The sequence below is a fragment of the Schistocerca cancellata genome, chromosome 3 (assembly GCF_023864275.1).
Source record: "Schistocerca cancellata isolate TAMUIC-IGC-003103 chromosome 3, iqSchCanc2.1, whole genome shotgun sequence".
Taxonomy (NCBI): Eukaryota; Metazoa; Arthropoda; class Insecta; order Orthoptera; family Acrididae; genus Schistocerca; species Schistocerca cancellata.
The window spans coordinates 705,884,496-705,898,291 of NC_064628.1; the positions used below are offsets into that span (position 1 = coordinate 705,884,496).

At 45.0% G+C, this 13,796-nt stretch overlaps 40 non-coding genes across 40 annotated transcripts; 13 read left to right on the forward strand and 27 right to left on the reverse strand.

Moving 5' to 3' along the window:
* Nucleotides 1–25: 25 nt before the first annotated feature.
* Trnac-gca (transfer RNA cysteine (anticodon GCA)) lies at nt 26–97 on the reverse strand. Its single transcript has one exon. It is a non-coding gene; the product is annotated as a tRNA-Cys (tRNA).
* Nucleotides 98–415: 318 nt separating this feature from the next.
* On the reverse strand, nt 416–487 carry Trnaw-cca (transfer RNA tryptophan (anticodon CCA)). The gene has a single exon. It is a non-coding gene; the product is annotated as a tRNA-Trp (tRNA).
* Nucleotides 488–605: 118 nt separating this feature from the next.
* Trnaa-cgc (transfer RNA alanine (anticodon CGC)) lies at nt 606–677 on the forward strand. The gene has a single exon. It is a non-coding gene; the product is annotated as a tRNA-Ala (tRNA).
* A 274-nt stretch (nt 678–951) lies between these two features.
* Nucleotides 952–1,023, reverse strand: Trnac-gca (transfer RNA cysteine (anticodon GCA)). Its single transcript has one exon. It is a non-coding gene; the product is annotated as a tRNA-Cys (tRNA).
* Nucleotides 1,024–1,341: 318 nt separating this feature from the next.
* Trnaw-cca (transfer RNA tryptophan (anticodon CCA)) lies at nt 1,342–1,413 on the reverse strand. The gene has a single exon. It is a non-coding gene; the product is annotated as a tRNA-Trp (tRNA).
* Nucleotides 1,414–1,531: 118 nt separating this feature from the next.
* On the forward strand, nt 1,532–1,603 carry Trnaa-cgc (transfer RNA alanine (anticodon CGC)). The gene has a single exon. It is a non-coding gene; the product is annotated as a tRNA-Ala (tRNA).
* A 274-nt stretch (nt 1,604–1,877) lies between these two features.
* Nucleotides 1,878–1,949, reverse strand: Trnac-gca (transfer RNA cysteine (anticodon GCA)). Its single transcript has one exon. It is a non-coding gene; the product is annotated as a tRNA-Cys (tRNA).
* A 318-nt stretch (nt 1,950–2,267) lies between these two features.
* Trnaw-cca (transfer RNA tryptophan (anticodon CCA)) lies at nt 2,268–2,339 on the reverse strand. The gene has a single exon. It is a non-coding gene; the product is annotated as a tRNA-Trp (tRNA).
* Nucleotides 2,340–2,457: 118 nt separating this feature from the next.
* On the forward strand, nt 2,458–2,529 carry Trnaa-cgc (transfer RNA alanine (anticodon CGC)). The gene has a single exon. It is a non-coding gene; the product is annotated as a tRNA-Ala (tRNA).
* Nucleotides 2,530–2,803: 274 nt separating this feature from the next.
* Trnac-gca (transfer RNA cysteine (anticodon GCA)) lies at nt 2,804–2,875 on the reverse strand. The gene has a single exon. It is a non-coding gene; the product is annotated as a tRNA-Cys (tRNA).
* A 318-nt stretch (nt 2,876–3,193) lies between these two features.
* Nucleotides 3,194–3,265, reverse strand: Trnaw-cca (transfer RNA tryptophan (anticodon CCA)). Its single transcript has one exon. It is a non-coding gene; the product is annotated as a tRNA-Trp (tRNA).
* A 118-nt stretch (nt 3,266–3,383) lies between these two features.
* Nucleotides 3,384–3,455, forward strand: Trnaa-cgc (transfer RNA alanine (anticodon CGC)). The gene has a single exon. It is a non-coding gene; the product is annotated as a tRNA-Ala (tRNA).
* Nucleotides 3,456–3,729: 274 nt separating this feature from the next.
* Trnac-gca (transfer RNA cysteine (anticodon GCA)) lies at nt 3,730–3,801 on the reverse strand. Its single transcript has one exon. It is a non-coding gene; the product is annotated as a tRNA-Cys (tRNA).
* A 318-nt stretch (nt 3,802–4,119) lies between these two features.
* Nucleotides 4,120–4,191, reverse strand: Trnaw-cca (transfer RNA tryptophan (anticodon CCA)). Its single transcript has one exon. It is a non-coding gene; the product is annotated as a tRNA-Trp (tRNA).
* A 118-nt stretch (nt 4,192–4,309) lies between these two features.
* Nucleotides 4,310–4,381, forward strand: Trnaa-cgc (transfer RNA alanine (anticodon CGC)). Its single transcript has one exon. It is a non-coding gene; the product is annotated as a tRNA-Ala (tRNA).
* Nucleotides 4,382–4,655: 274 nt separating this feature from the next.
* Trnac-gca (transfer RNA cysteine (anticodon GCA)) lies at nt 4,656–4,727 on the reverse strand. Its single transcript has one exon. It is a non-coding gene; the product is annotated as a tRNA-Cys (tRNA).
* A 1,673-nt stretch (nt 4,728–6,400) lies between these two features.
* Trnaw-cca (transfer RNA tryptophan (anticodon CCA)) lies at nt 6,401–6,472 on the reverse strand. The gene has a single exon. It is a non-coding gene; the product is annotated as a tRNA-Trp (tRNA).
* A 118-nt stretch (nt 6,473–6,590) lies between these two features.
* Trnaa-cgc (transfer RNA alanine (anticodon CGC)) lies at nt 6,591–6,662 on the forward strand. The gene has a single exon. It is a non-coding gene; the product is annotated as a tRNA-Ala (tRNA).
* A 274-nt stretch (nt 6,663–6,936) lies between these two features.
* Trnac-gca (transfer RNA cysteine (anticodon GCA)) lies at nt 6,937–7,008 on the reverse strand. The gene has a single exon. It is a non-coding gene; the product is annotated as a tRNA-Cys (tRNA).
* A 318-nt stretch (nt 7,009–7,326) lies between these two features.
* On the reverse strand, nt 7,327–7,398 carry Trnaw-cca (transfer RNA tryptophan (anticodon CCA)). The gene has a single exon. It is a non-coding gene; the product is annotated as a tRNA-Trp (tRNA).
* Nucleotides 7,399–7,516: 118 nt separating this feature from the next.
* Trnaa-cgc (transfer RNA alanine (anticodon CGC)) lies at nt 7,517–7,588 on the forward strand. Its single transcript has one exon. It is a non-coding gene; the product is annotated as a tRNA-Ala (tRNA).
* Nucleotides 7,589–7,862: 274 nt separating this feature from the next.
* On the reverse strand, nt 7,863–7,934 carry Trnac-gca (transfer RNA cysteine (anticodon GCA)). Its single transcript has one exon. It is a non-coding gene; the product is annotated as a tRNA-Cys (tRNA).
* Nucleotides 7,935–8,252: 318 nt separating this feature from the next.
* Trnaw-cca (transfer RNA tryptophan (anticodon CCA)) lies at nt 8,253–8,324 on the reverse strand. The gene has a single exon. It is a non-coding gene; the product is annotated as a tRNA-Trp (tRNA).
* Nucleotides 8,325–8,442: 118 nt separating this feature from the next.
* Nucleotides 8,443–8,514, forward strand: Trnaa-cgc (transfer RNA alanine (anticodon CGC)). Its single transcript has one exon. It is a non-coding gene; the product is annotated as a tRNA-Ala (tRNA).
* Nucleotides 8,515–8,788: 274 nt separating this feature from the next.
* Trnac-gca (transfer RNA cysteine (anticodon GCA)) lies at nt 8,789–8,860 on the reverse strand. Its single transcript has one exon. It is a non-coding gene; the product is annotated as a tRNA-Cys (tRNA).
* A 318-nt stretch (nt 8,861–9,178) lies between these two features.
* Nucleotides 9,179–9,250, reverse strand: Trnaw-cca (transfer RNA tryptophan (anticodon CCA)). The gene has a single exon. It is a non-coding gene; the product is annotated as a tRNA-Trp (tRNA).
* A 118-nt stretch (nt 9,251–9,368) lies between these two features.
* Trnaa-cgc (transfer RNA alanine (anticodon CGC)) lies at nt 9,369–9,440 on the forward strand. The gene has a single exon. It is a non-coding gene; the product is annotated as a tRNA-Ala (tRNA).
* Nucleotides 9,441–9,714: 274 nt separating this feature from the next.
* Nucleotides 9,715–9,786, reverse strand: Trnac-gca (transfer RNA cysteine (anticodon GCA)). The gene has a single exon. It is a non-coding gene; the product is annotated as a tRNA-Cys (tRNA).
* A 318-nt stretch (nt 9,787–10,104) lies between these two features.
* On the reverse strand, nt 10,105–10,176 carry Trnaw-cca (transfer RNA tryptophan (anticodon CCA)). The gene has a single exon. It is a non-coding gene; the product is annotated as a tRNA-Trp (tRNA).
* Nucleotides 10,177–10,294: 118 nt separating this feature from the next.
* On the forward strand, nt 10,295–10,366 carry Trnaa-cgc (transfer RNA alanine (anticodon CGC)). Its single transcript has one exon. It is a non-coding gene; the product is annotated as a tRNA-Ala (tRNA).
* Nucleotides 10,367–10,640: 274 nt separating this feature from the next.
* Nucleotides 10,641–10,712, reverse strand: Trnac-gca (transfer RNA cysteine (anticodon GCA)). Its single transcript has one exon. It is a non-coding gene; the product is annotated as a tRNA-Cys (tRNA).
* Nucleotides 10,713–11,030: 318 nt separating this feature from the next.
* Nucleotides 11,031–11,102, reverse strand: Trnaw-cca (transfer RNA tryptophan (anticodon CCA)). Its single transcript has one exon. It is a non-coding gene; the product is annotated as a tRNA-Trp (tRNA).
* A 118-nt stretch (nt 11,103–11,220) lies between these two features.
* Trnaa-cgc (transfer RNA alanine (anticodon CGC)) lies at nt 11,221–11,292 on the forward strand. Its single transcript has one exon. It is a non-coding gene; the product is annotated as a tRNA-Ala (tRNA).
* A 274-nt stretch (nt 11,293–11,566) lies between these two features.
* Trnac-gca (transfer RNA cysteine (anticodon GCA)) lies at nt 11,567–11,638 on the reverse strand. The gene has a single exon. It is a non-coding gene; the product is annotated as a tRNA-Cys (tRNA).
* Nucleotides 11,639–11,956: 318 nt separating this feature from the next.
* On the reverse strand, nt 11,957–12,028 carry Trnaw-cca (transfer RNA tryptophan (anticodon CCA)). The gene has a single exon. It is a non-coding gene; the product is annotated as a tRNA-Trp (tRNA).
* Nucleotides 12,029–12,146: 118 nt separating this feature from the next.
* Trnaa-cgc (transfer RNA alanine (anticodon CGC)) lies at nt 12,147–12,218 on the forward strand. Its single transcript has one exon. It is a non-coding gene; the product is annotated as a tRNA-Ala (tRNA).
* A 274-nt stretch (nt 12,219–12,492) lies between these two features.
* Trnac-gca (transfer RNA cysteine (anticodon GCA)) lies at nt 12,493–12,564 on the reverse strand. Its single transcript has one exon. It is a non-coding gene; the product is annotated as a tRNA-Cys (tRNA).
* A 318-nt stretch (nt 12,565–12,882) lies between these two features.
* Trnaw-cca (transfer RNA tryptophan (anticodon CCA)) lies at nt 12,883–12,954 on the reverse strand. Its single transcript has one exon. It is a non-coding gene; the product is annotated as a tRNA-Trp (tRNA).
* Nucleotides 12,955–13,072: 118 nt separating this feature from the next.
* On the forward strand, nt 13,073–13,144 carry Trnaa-cgc (transfer RNA alanine (anticodon CGC)). The gene has a single exon. It is a non-coding gene; the product is annotated as a tRNA-Ala (tRNA).
* Nucleotides 13,145–13,418: 274 nt separating this feature from the next.
* Trnac-gca (transfer RNA cysteine (anticodon GCA)) lies at nt 13,419–13,490 on the reverse strand. The gene has a single exon. It is a non-coding gene; the product is annotated as a tRNA-Cys (tRNA).
* Nucleotides 13,491–13,796: the final 306 nt, after the last annotated feature.

Here is a 13,796-nt window from a genome sequence, read left to right on the forward strand (position 1 = left end):
GTTTTTTCGAGATACTGAAAAATGAAGGGGGCACCCGGGATTGAACCGGGGACCTCTCGATCTGCAGTCGAATGCTCTACGACTGAGCTATACCCCCTTTCACGATCTTCCTATTCCCATAACTTAACGAAAAATATTACACTCTGCCTGGCTAAAGACGTCTAATCGAGCAAAATATCGTGTAATCATTATCTCTCAGTTATATATTAGCGTTAAACGATATAAATATCAAAAATACTAGACACCTCGCGCCTGGAGAAAGTGCGAGTCGGCGCCTTCACCTTAATGTCAGAATGCGAAAATTACACTAGTAGCTTTTTTCAAGCAAGTTCTGTTCGTCCGTTCTTTGTAATCGTTTGGTATCTGATTAAACTGACATACTCGCCTATGGCTTTCGTAAACGAAAATTTCATTGTGACCCCGACGTGATTTGAACACGCAACCTTCTGATCTGGAGTCAGACGCGCTACCGTTGCGCCACGGAGTCGACGCTGCTTAGGTCTTGTCATGAATAGGTTCCTCGAAAACTTACTGTACCGTTCAAACCTAAGAAATAATGACAGTAGTATCCAGGAGAGACTCGTCCCAGATGTACTTGCTCTGGCGGGGGTGTAACTCAGTGGTAGAGTGTCTGCTTCGCATGCAGAAAGTCCTGGGTTCAAATCCCAGCTCCTCCAATTTTTGTTTCTCCGTGCAGCAGTACATGAAAACTTTTGCCTATCACCATATTCTATAAAATTCAGTGTACAAGATTCTTCCCCCAAGCAAGTGGATTTCGTACAGTTCGACCTCATGGCGGCAGGACGATGACCTGCAAGACCCTTGGCTGCGATCCTCCCATTGAAATGTTGCTCCAAAGCCTTCGGTATGGCGTGCGGAGTGCATCTCAAACATGTATTTGCAACTCACCGCGACAATCGTCTTTTGTTTTTTCGAGATACTGAAAAATGAAGGGGGCACCCGGGATTCAACCGGGGACCTCTCGATCTGCAGTCGAATGCTCTACGACTGAGCTATACCCCCTTTCACGATCTTCCTATTCCCATAACTTAACGAAAAATATTACACTCTGCCTGGCTAAAGACGTCTAATCGAGCAAAATATCGTGTAATCATTATCTCTCAGTTATATATTAGCGTTAAACGATATAAATATCAAAAATACTAGACACCTTGCGCCTGGAGAAAGTGCGAGTCGGCGCCTTCACCTTAATGTCAGAATGCGAAAATTACACTAGTAGCTTTTTTCAAGCAAGTTCTGTTCGTCCGTTCTTTGTAATCGTTTGGTATCTGATTAAACTGACATACTCGCCTATGGCTTTCGTAAACGAAAATTTCATTGTGACCCCGACGTGATTTGAACACGCAACCTTCTGATCTGGAGTCAGACGCGCTACCGTTGCGCCACGGAGTCGACGCTGCTTAGGTCTTGTCATGAATAGGTTCCTCGAAAACTTACTGTACCGTTCAAACCTAAGAAATAATGACAGTAGTATCCAGGAGAGACTCGTCCCAGATGTACTTGCTCTGGCGGGGGTGTAACTCAGTGGTAGAGTGTCTGCTTCGCATGCAGAAAGTCCTGGGTTCAAATCCCAGCTCCTCCAATTTTTGTTTCTCCGTGCAGCAGTACATGAAAACTTTTGCCTATCACCATATTCTATAAAATTCAGTGTACAAGATTCTTCCCCCAAGCAAGTGGATTTCGTACAGTTCGACCTCATGGCGGCAGGACGATGACCTGCAAGACCCTTGGCTGCGATCCTCCCATTGAAATGTTGCTCCAAAGCCTTCGGTATGGCGTGCGGAGTGCATCTCAAACATGTATTTGCAACTCACCGCGACAATCGTCTTTTGTTTTTTCGAGATACTGAAAAATGAAGGGGGCACCCGGGATTCAACCGGGGACCTCTCGATCTGCAGTCGAATGCTCTACGACTGAGCTATACCCCCTTTCACGATCTTCCTATTCCCATAACTTAACGAAAAATATTACACTCTGCCTGGCTAAAGACGTCTAATCGAGCAAAATATCGTGTAATCATTATCTCTCAGTTATATATTAGCGTTAAACGATATAAATATCAAAAATACTAGACACCTCGCGCCTGGAGAAAGTGCGAGTCGGCGCCTTCACCTTAATGTCAGAATGCGAAAATTGCACTAGTAGCTTTTTTCAAGCAAGTTCTGTTCGTCCGTTCTTTGTAATCGTTTGGTATCTGATTAAACTGACATACTCGCCTATGGCTTTCGTAAACGAAAATTTCATTGTGACCCCGACGTGATTTGAACACGCAACCTTCTGATCTGGAGTCAGACGCGCTACCGTTGCGCCACGGAGTCGACGCTGCTTAGGTCTTGTCATGAATAGGTTCCTCGAAAACTTACTGTACCGTTCAAACCTAAGAAATAATGACAGTAGTATCCAGGAGAGACTCGTCCCAGATGTACTTGCTCTGGCGGGGGTGTAACTCAGTGGTAGAGTGTCTGCTTCGCATGCAGAAAGTCCTGGGTTCAAATCCCAGCTCCTCCAATTTTTGTTTCTCCGTGCAGCAGTACATGAAAACTTTTGCCTATCACCATATTCTATAAAATTCAGTGTACAAGATTCTTCCCCCAAGCAAGTGGATTTCGTACAGTTCGACCTCATGGCGGCAGGACGATGACCTGCAAGACCCTTGGCTGCGATCCTCCCATTGAAATGTTGCTCCAAAGCCTTCGGTATGGCGTGCGGAGTGCATCTCAAACATGTATTTGCAACTCACCGCGACAATCGTCTTTTGTTTTTTCGAGATACTGAAAAATGAAGAGAGCACCCGGGATTGAACCGGGGACCTCTCGATCTGCAGTCGAATGCTCTACGACTGAGCTATACCCCCTTTCACGATCTTCCTATTCCCATAACTTAACGAAAAATATTACACTCTGCCTGGCTAAAGACGTCTAATCGAGCAAAATATCGTGTAATCATTATCTCTCAGTTATATATTAGCGTTAAACGATATAAATATCAAAAATACTAGACACCTCGCGCCTGGAGAAAGTGCGAGTCGGCGCCTTCACCTTAATGTCAGAATGCGAAAATTGCACTAGTAGCTTTTTTCAAGCAAGTTCTGTTCGTCCGTTCTTTGTAATCGTTTGGTATCTGATTAAACTGACATACTCGCCTATGGCTTTCGTAAACGAAAATTTCATTGTGACCCCGACGTGATTTGAACACGCAACCTTCTGATCTGGAGTCAGACGCGCTACCGTTGCGCCACGGAGTCGACGCTGCTTAGGTCTTGTCATGAATAGGTTCCTCGAAAACTTACTGTACCGTTCAAACCTAAGAAATAATGACAGTAGTATCCAGGAGAGACTCGTCCCAGATGTACTTGCTCTGGCGGGGGTGTAACTCAGTGGTAGAGTGTCTGCTTCGCATGCAGAAAGTCCTGGGTTCAAATCCCAGCTCCTCCAATTTTTGTTTCTCCGTGCAGCAGTACATGAAAACTTTTGCCTATCACCATATTCTATAAAATTCAGTGTACAAGATTCTTCCCCCAAGCAAGTGGATTTCGTACAGTTCGACCTCATGGCGGCAGGACGATGACCTGCAAGACCCTTGGCTGCGATCCTCCCATTGAAATGTTGCTCCAAAGCCTTCGGTATGGCGTGCGGAGTGCATCTCAAACATGTATTTGCAACTCACCGCGACAATCGTCTTTTGTTTTTTCGAGATACTGAAAAATGAAGGGGGCACCCGGGATTGAACCGGGGACCTCTCGATCTGCAGTCGAATGCTCTACGACTGAGCTATACCCCCTCTCACGATCTTCCTATTCCCATAACTTAACGAAAAATATTACACTCTGCCTGGCTAAAGACGTCTAATCGAGCAAAATATCGTGTAATCATTATCTCTCAGTTATATATTAGCGTTAAACGATATAAATATCAAAAATACTAGACACCTCGCGCCTGGAGAAAGTGCGAGTCGGCGCCTTCACCTTAATGTCAGAATGCGAAAATTGCACTAGTAGCTTTTTTCAAGCAAGTTCTGTTCGTCCGTTCTTTGTAATCGTTTGGTATCTGATTAAACTGACATACTCGCCTATGGCTTTCGTAAACGAAAATTTCATTGTGACCCCGACGTGATTTGAACACGCAACCTTCTGATCTGGAGTCAGACGTGCTACCGTTGCGCCACGGAGTCGACGCTGCTTAGGTCTTGTCATGAATAGGTTCCTCGAAAACTTACTGTACCGTTCAAACCTAAGAAATAATGACAGTAGTATCCAGGAGAGACTCGTCCCAGATGTACTTGCTCTGGCGGGGGTGTAACTCAGTGGTAGAGTGTCTGCTTCGCATGCAGAAAGTCCTGGGTTCAAATCCCAGCTCCTCCAATTTTTGTTTCTCCGTGCAGCAGTACATGAAAACTTTTGCCTATCACCATATTCTATAAAATTCAGTGTACAAGATTCTTCCCCCAAGCAAGTGGATTTCGTACAGTTCGACCTCATGGCGGCAGGACGATGACCTGCAAGACCCTTGGCTGCGATCCTCCCATTGAAATGTTGCTCCAAAGCCTTCGGTATGGCGTGCGGAGTGCATCTCAAACATGTATTTGCAACTCACCGCGACAATCGTCTTTTGTTTTTTCGAGATACTGAAAAATGAAGGGGGCACCCGGGATTGAACCGGGGACCTCTCGATCTGCAGTCGAATACTCTACGACTGAGCTATACCCCCTTTCACGATCTTCCTATTCCCATAACTTAACGAAAAATATTACACTCTGCCTGGCTAAAGACGTCTAATCGAGCAAAATATCGTGTAATCATTATCTCTCAGTTATATACAGGGCGTTTCAAAAAGAAAGAGCAGATTTCAAACATATATTTCTCAAAAACTACAAATGATAGAAACACAATTCCAACGGTCCGTCACACAATATGAGTACCAAATGTTACACAACAAATATCAAAACTGTACCTCAATATGAGCACCATTTGTTACACGACAAATATCAAACCGGTATCTCATTTCTTGCCACACACGACGCAACTGGTCTTTAGTTACCGAATTCACGGCCGCAACAATTCGATGTCGTACCTCTTGAAGAGTAGCGGGCATAGGTGGGACATAAACACAGTCCTTTATGTACCCCCACAAATAAAAATCGCAGGGAGTAAGGTCTGGTGACCTGGGAGGCCACAGACGATGACATTGATCTTGTGCTCCTGCTCTTCCAATCCACCGTCCTGGAATGGTGTTATTTAGGTACCGTCGTACAGGTTCAGAGAAGTGTGGTGGGGCGCCATCTTGCATGAAGATGAAGTGATTTGAATCTTCCTGAAGTTGAGGAAATAGCCAGTTTTCTAACATGTCCAGGTAAATGGTTCCTGTGATAGTTTTCTCCATGAAAAAGAAAGGTCCATAAACTTTGTTTACCGAAATTGCACAAAAGACGTTAACCTTTGGTGAGTCTCTTTCATGTTGAATAACGTCCCTCGGAGTTTCACTCGCCCAAATTCGTACGTTATGCCGATTAACTTTACCAGAAATGTGAAACGTTGATTCATCTGAAAAAATTAATCGTTCGGCAAAATTGTCCTCTTCCATGTCCTGTAGAATTGCAGTTGAAAATTCGAACCTTTTGTTGTGGTCGTCAGGACGCAATGCTTGCAATAACTGCAGTTTGTACGGCTTCATGTGCAGACGGTTACTCAGAACGCGCCATACCGTTGTTTTAGACATGTTTAGTTCGTGACTTGCCCGTGTCGTGGATTTTCTAGGGCTCCTTTCGTAAGCTGCACGGACACGCTCGACATTTTCATCCGATGTGCGTGGACGACCCGTGCTTTTTCGCTTGCAGATGCAACCATCTTCTACGAATCTGTGATGCCACTCATAAATTTGCTTATGACGAGGCGGCTGTTTGTTGAATTGACGGCGGAATGCACGTTGCACACCAACAATGGACTCTAACTTTGCAAATTGCAGCACACAAAATGATCGTTCCTGTGGTGTCGTCGGCATTTTCCTACAAACAAACGCCAGCGCCACTGCGGATTTGCATGGAACTTCTGCGCGGACCATTGAAAAACTTTGAACCTTTCTCTGACAAGAAACGTTTGAATTGTGTTTCTATCATTTGTAGTTTTTGAGAAATAAAAGTTTGAAATCTGCTCTTTCTTTTTGAAACGCCCTGTATTAGCGTTAAACGATATAAATATCAAAAATACTAGACACCTCGCGCCTGGAGAAAGTGCGAGTCGGCGCCTTCACCTTAATGTCAGAATGCGAAAATTGCACTAGTAGCTTTTTTCAAGCAAGTTCTGTTCGTCCGTTCTTTGTAATCGTTTGGTATCTGATTAAACTGACATACTCGCCTATGGCTTTCGTAAACGAAAATTTCATTGTGACCCCGACGTGATTTGAACACGCAACCTTCTGATCTGGAGTCAGACGCGCTACCGTTGCGCCACGGAGTCGACGCTGCTTAGGTCTTGTCATGAATAGGTTCCTCGAAAACTTACTGTACCGTTCAAACGTAAGAAATAATGACAGTAGTATCCAGGAGAGACTCGTCCCAGATGTACTTGCTCTGGCGGGGGTGTAACTCAGTGGTAGAGTGTCTGCTTCGCATGCAGAAAGTCCTGGGTTCAAATCCCAGCTCCTCCAATTTTTGTTTCTCCGTGCAGCAGTACATGAAAACTTTTGCCTATCACCATATTCTATAAAATTCAGTGTACAAGATTCTTCCCCCAAGCAAGTGGATTTCGTACAGTTCGACCTCATGGCGGCAGGACGATGACCTGCAAGACCCTTGGCTGCGATCCTCCCATTGAAATGTTGCTCCAAAGCCTTCGGTATGGCGTGCGGAGTGCATCTCAAACATGTATTTGCAACTCACCGCGACAATCGTCTTTTGTTTTTTCGAGATACTGAAAAATGAAGGGGGCACCCGGGATTGAACCGGGGACCTCTCGATCTGCAGTCGAATGCTCTACGACTGAGCTATACCCCCTTTCACGATCTTCCTATTCCCATAACTTAACGAAAAATATTACACTCTGCCTGGCTAAAGACGTCTAATCGAGCAAAATATCGTGTAATCATTATCTCTCAGTTATATATTAGCGTTAAACGATATAAATATCAAAAATACTAGACACCTCGCGCCTGGAGAAAGTGCGAGTCGGCGCCTTCACCTTAATGTCAGAATGCGAAAATTGCACTAGTAGCTTTTTTCAAGCAAGTTCTGTTCGTCCGTTCTTTGTAATCGTTTGGTATCTGATTAAACTGACATACTCGCCTATGGCTTTCGTAAACGAAAATTTCATTGTGACCCCGACGTGATTTGAACACGCAACCTTCTGATCTGGAGTCAGACGCGCTACCGTTGCGCCACGGAGTCGACGCTGCTTAGGTCTTGTCATGAATAGGTTCCTCGAAAACTTACTGTACCGTTCAAACCTAAGAAATAATGACAGTAGTATCCAGGAGGGACTCGTCCCAGATGTACTTGCTCTGGCGGGGGTGTAACTCAGTGGTAGAGTGTCTGCTTCGCATGCAGAAAGTCCTGGGTTCAAATCCCAGCTCCTCCAATTTTTGTTTCTCCGTGCAGCAGTACATGAAAACTTTTGCCTATCACCATATTCTATAAAATTCAGTGTACAAGATTCTTCCCCCAAGCAAGTGGATTTCGTACAGTTCGACCTCATGGCGGCAGGACGATGACCTGCAAGACCCTTGGCTGCGATCCTCCCATTGAAATGTTGCTCCAAAGCCTTCGGTATGGCGTGCGGAGTGCATCTCAAACATGTATTTGCAACTCACCGCGACAATCGTCTTTTGTTTTTTCGAGATACTGAAAAATGAAGGGGGCACCCGGGATTGAACCGGGGACCTCTCGATCTGCAGTCGAATGCTCTACGACTGAGCTATACCCCCTTTCACGATCTTCCTATTCCCATAACTTAACGAAAAATATTACACTCTGCCTGGCTAAAGACGTCTAATCGAGCAAAATATCGTGTAATCATTATCTCTCAGTTATATATTAGCGTTAAACGATATAAATATCAAAAATACTAGACACCTCGCGCCTGGAGAAAGTGCGAGTCGGCGCCTTCACCTTAATGTCAGAATGCGAAAATTGCACTAGTAGCTTTTTTCAAGCAAGTTCTGTTCGTCCGTTCTTTGTAATCGTTTGGTATCTGATTAAACTGACATACTCGCCTATGGCTTTCGTAAACGAAAATTTCATTGTGACCCCGACGTGATTTGAACACGCAACCTTCTGATCTGGAGTCAGACGCGCTACCGTTGCGCCACGGAGTCGACGCTGCTTAGGTCTTGTCATGAATAGGTTCCTCGAAAACTTACTGTACCGTTCAAACCTAAGAAATAATGACAGTAGTATCCAGGAGAGACTCGTCCCAGATGTACTTGCTCTGGCGGGGGTGTAACTCAGTGGTAGAGTGTCTGCTTCGCATGCAGAAAGTCCTGGGTTCAAATCCCAGCTCCTCCAATTTTTGTTTCTCCGTGCAGCAGTACATGAAAACTTTTGCCTATCACCATATTCTATAAAATTCAGTGTACAAGATTCTTCCCCCAAGCAAGTGGATTTCGTACAGTTCGACCTCATGGCGGCAGGACGATGACCTGCAAGACCCTTGGTTGCGATCCTCCCATTGAAATGTTGCTCCAAAGCCTTCGGTATGGCGTGCGGAGTGCATCTCAAACATGTATTTGCAACTCAACGCGACAATCGTCTTTTGTTTTTTCGAGATACTGAAAAATGAAGGGGGCACCCGGGATTGAACCGGGGACCTCTCGATCTGCAGTCGAATGCTCTACGACTGAGCTATACCCCCCTTCACGATCTTCCTATTCCCATAACTTAACGAAAAATATTACACTCTGCCTGGCTAAAGACGTCTAATCGAGCAAAATATCGTGTAATCATTATCTCTCAGTTATATATTAGCGTTAAACGATATAAATATCAAAAATACTAGACACCTCGCGCCTGGAGAAAGTGCGAGTCGGCGCCTTCACCTTAATGTCAGAATGCGAAAATTGCACTAGTAGCTTTTTTCAAGCAAGTTCTGTTCGTCCGTTCTTTGTAATCGTTTGGTATCTGATTAAACTGACATACTCGCCTATGGCTTTCGTAAACGAAAATTTCATTGTGACCCCGACGTGATTTGAACACGCAACCTTCTGATCTGGAGTCAGACGCGCTACCGTTGCGCCACGGAGTCGACGCTGCTTAGGTCTTGTCATGAATAGGTTCCTCGAAAACTTACTGTACCGTTCAAACCTAAGAAATAATGACAGTAGTATCCAGGAGAGACTCGTCCCAGATGTACTTGCTCTGGCGGGGGTGTAACTCAGTGGTAGAGTGTCTGCTTCGCATGCAGAAAGTCCTGGGTTCAAATCCCAGCTCCTCCAATTTTTGTTTCTCCGTGCAGCAGTACATGAAAACTTTTGCCTATCACCATATTCTATAAAATTCAGTGTACAAGATTCTTCCCCCAAGCAAGTGGATTTCGTACAGTTCGACCTCATGGCGGCAGGACGATGACCTGCAAGACCCTTGGCTGCGATCCTCCCATTGAAATGTTGCTCCAAAGCCTTCGGTATGGCGTGCGGAGTGCATCTCAAACATGTATTTGCAACTCACCGCGACAATCGTCTTTTGTTTTTTCGAGATACTGAAAAATTAAGGGGGCACCCGGGATTGAACCGGGGACCTCTCGATCTGCAGTCGAATGCTCTACGACTGAGCTATACCCCCTTTCACGATCTTCCTATTCCCATAACTTAACGAAAAATATTACACTCTGCCTGGCTAAAGACGTCTAATCGAGCAAAATATCGTGTAATCATTATCTCTCAGTTATATATTAGCGTTAAACGATATAAATATCAAAAATACTAGACACCTCGCGTCTGGAGAAAGTGCGAGTCGGCGCCTTCACCTTAATGTCAGAATGCGAAAATTGCACTAGTAGCTTTTTTCAAGCAAGTTCTGTTCGTCCGTTCTTTGTAATCGTTTGGTATCTGATTAAACTGACATACTCGCCTATGGCTTTCGTAAACGAAAATTTCATTGTGACCCCGACGTGATTTGAACACGCAACCTTCTGATCTGGAGTCAGACGCGCTACCGTTGCGCCACGGAGTCGACGCTGCTTAGGTCTTGTCATGAATAGGTTCCTCGAAAACTTACTGTACCGTTCAAACCTAAGAAATAATGACAGTAGTATCCAGGAGAGACTCGTCCCAGATGTACTTGCTCTGGCGGGGGTGTAACTCAGTGGTAGAGTGTCTGCTTCGCATGCAGAAAGTCCTGGGTTCAAATCCCAGCTCCTCCAATTTTTGTTTCTCCGTGCAGCAGTACATGAAAACTTTTGCCTATCACCATATTCTATAAAATTCAGTGTACAAGATTCTTCCCCCAAGCAAGTGGATTTCGTACAGTTCGACCTCATGGCGGCAGGACGATGACCTGCAAGACCCTTGGCTGCGATCCTCCCATTGAAATGTTGCTCCAAAGCCTTCGGTATGGCGTGCGGAGTGCATCTCAAACATGTATTTGCAACTCACCGCGACAATCGTCTTTTGTTTTTTCGAGATACTGAAAAATGAAGGGGGCACCCGGAATTGAACCGGGGACCTCTCGATCTGCAGTCGAATGCTCTACGACTGAGCTATACCCCCTTTCACGATCTTCCTATTCCCATAACATAACGAAAAATATTACACTCTGCCTGGCTAAAGACGTCTAATCGAGCAAAATATCGTGTAATCATTATCTCTCAGTTATATATTAGCGTTAAACGATATAAATATCAAAAATACTAGACACCTCGCGCCTGGAGAAAGTGCGAGTCGGCGCCTTCACCTTAATGTCAGAATGCGAAAATTGCACTAGTAGCTTTTTTCAAGCAAGTTCTGTTCGTCCGTTCTTTGTAATCGTTTGGTATCTGATTAAACTGACATACTCGCCTATGGCTTTCGTAAACGAAAATTTCATTGTGACCCCGACGTGATTTGAACACGCAACCTTCTGATCTGGAGTCAGACGTGCTACCGTTGCGCCACGGAGTCGACGCTGCTTAGGTCTTGTCATGAATAGGTTCCTCGAAAACTTACTGTACCGTTCAAACCTAAGAAATAATGACAGTAGTATCCAGGAGAGACTCGTCCCAGATGTACTTGCTCTGGCGGGGGTGTAACTCAGTGGTAGAGTGTCTGCTTCGCATGCACAAAGTCCTGGGTTCAAATCCCAGCTCCTCCAATTTTTGTTTCTCCGTGCAGCAGTACATGAAAACTTTTGCCTATCACCATATTCTATAAAATTCAGTGTACAAGATTCTTCCCCCAAGCAAGTGGATTTCGTACAGTTCGACCTCATGGCGGCAGGACGATGACCTGCAAGACCCTTGGCTGCGATCCTCCCATTGAAATGTTGCTCCAAAGCCTTCGGTATGGCGTGCGGAGTGCATCTCAAACATGTATTTGCAACTCACCGCGACAATCGTCTTTTGTTTTTTCGAGATACTGAAAAATGAAGGGGGCACCCGGGATTGAACCGGGGACCTCTCGATCTGCAGTCGAATACTCTACGACTGAGCTATACCCCCTTTCACGATCTTCCTATTCCCATAACTTAACGAAAAATATTACACTCTGCCTGGCTAAAGACGTCTAATCGAGCAAAATATCGTGTAATCATTATCTCTCAGTTATATATTAGCGTTAAACGATATAAATATCAAAAATACTAGACACCTCGCGCCTGGAGAAAGTGCGAGTCGGCGCCTTCACCTTAATGTCAGAATGCGAAAATTGCACTAGTAGCTTTTTTCAAGCAAGTTCTGTTCGTCCGTTCTTTGTAATCGTTTGGTATCTGATTAAACTGACATACTCGCCTATGGCTTTCGTAAACGAAAATTTCATTGTGACCCCGACGTGATTTGAACACGCAACCTTCTGATCTGGAGTCAGACGCGCTACCGTTGCGCCACGGAGTCGACGCTGCTTAGGTCTTGTCATGAATAGGTTCCTCGAAAACTTACTGTACCGTTCAAACCTAAGAAATAATGACAGTAGTATCCAGGAGAGACTCGTCCCAGATGTACTTGCTCTGGCGGGGGTGTAACTCAGTGGTAGAGTGTCTGCTTCGCATGCAGGAAGTCCTGGGTTCAAATCCCAGCTCCTCCAATTTTTGTTTCTCCGTGCAGCAGTACATGAAAACTTTTGCCTATCACCATATTCTATAAAATTCAGTGTACAAGATTCTTCCCCCAAGCAAGTGGATTTCGTACAGTTCGACCTCATGGCGGCAGGACGATGACCTGCAAGACCCTTGGCTGCGATCCTCCCATTGAAATGTTGCTCCAAAGCCTTCGGTATGGCGTGCGGAGTGCATCTCAAACATGTATTTGCAACTCACCGCGACAATCGTCTTTTGTTTTTTCGAGATACTGAAAAATGAAGGGGGCACCCGGGATTCAACCGGGGACCTCTCGATCTGCAGTCGAATGCTCTACGACTGAGCTATACCCCCTTTCACGATCTTCCTATTCCCATAACTTAACGAAAAATATTACACTCTGCCTGGCTAAAGACGTCTAATCGAGCAAAATATCGTGTAATCATTATCTCTCAGTTATATATTAGCGTTAAACGATATAAATATCAAAAATACTAGACACCTCGCGCCTGGAGAAAGTGCGAGTCGGCGCCTTCACCTTAATGTCAGAATGCGAAAATTGCACTAGTAGCTTTTTTCAAGCAAGTTCTGTTCGTCCGTTCTTTGTAATCGTTTGGTATCTGATTAAACTGACATACTCGCCTATGGCTTTCGTAAACGAAAATTTCATTGTGACCCCGACGTGATTTGAACACGCAACCTTCTGATCTGGAGTCAGACGCGCTACCGTTGCGCCACGGAGTCGACGCTGCTTAGGTCTTGTCATGAATAGGTTCCTCGAAAACTTACTGTACCGTTCAAACGTAAGAAATAATGACAGTAGTATCCAGGAGAGACTCGTCCCAGATGTACTTGCTCTGGCGGGGGTGTAACTCAGTGGTAGAGTGTCTGCTTCGCATGCAGAAGGTCCTGGGTTCAAATCCCAGCTCCTCCAATTTTTGTTTCTCCGTGCAGCAGTACATGAAAACTTTTGCCTATCACCATATTCTATAAAATTCAGTGTACAAGATTCTTCCCCCAAGCAAGTGGATTTCGTACAGTTCGACCTCATGGCGGCAGGACGATGACCTGCAAGACCCTTGGCTGCGATCCTCCCATTGAAATGTTGCTCCAAAGCCTTCGGTATGGCGTGCGGAGTGCATCTCAAACATGTATTTGCAACTCACCGCGACAATCGTCTTTTGTTTTTTCGAGATACTGAAAAATGAAGGGGGCACCCGGGATTCAACCGGGGACCTCTCGATCTGCAGTCGAATGCTCTACGACTGAGCTATACCCCCTTTCACGATCTTCCTATTCCCATAACTTAACGAAAAATATTACACTCTGCCTGGCTAAAGACGTCTAATCGAGCAAAATATCGTGTAATCATTATCTCTCAGTTATATATTAGCGTTAAACGATATAAATATCAAAAATACTAGACACCTCGCGCCTGGAGAAAGTGCGAGTCGGCGCCTTCACCTTAATGTCAGAATGCGAAAATTGCACTAGTAGCTTTTTTCAAGCAAGTTCTGTTCGTCCGTTCTTTGTAATCGTTTGGTATCTGATTAAACTGACATACTCGCCTATGGCTTTCGTAAACG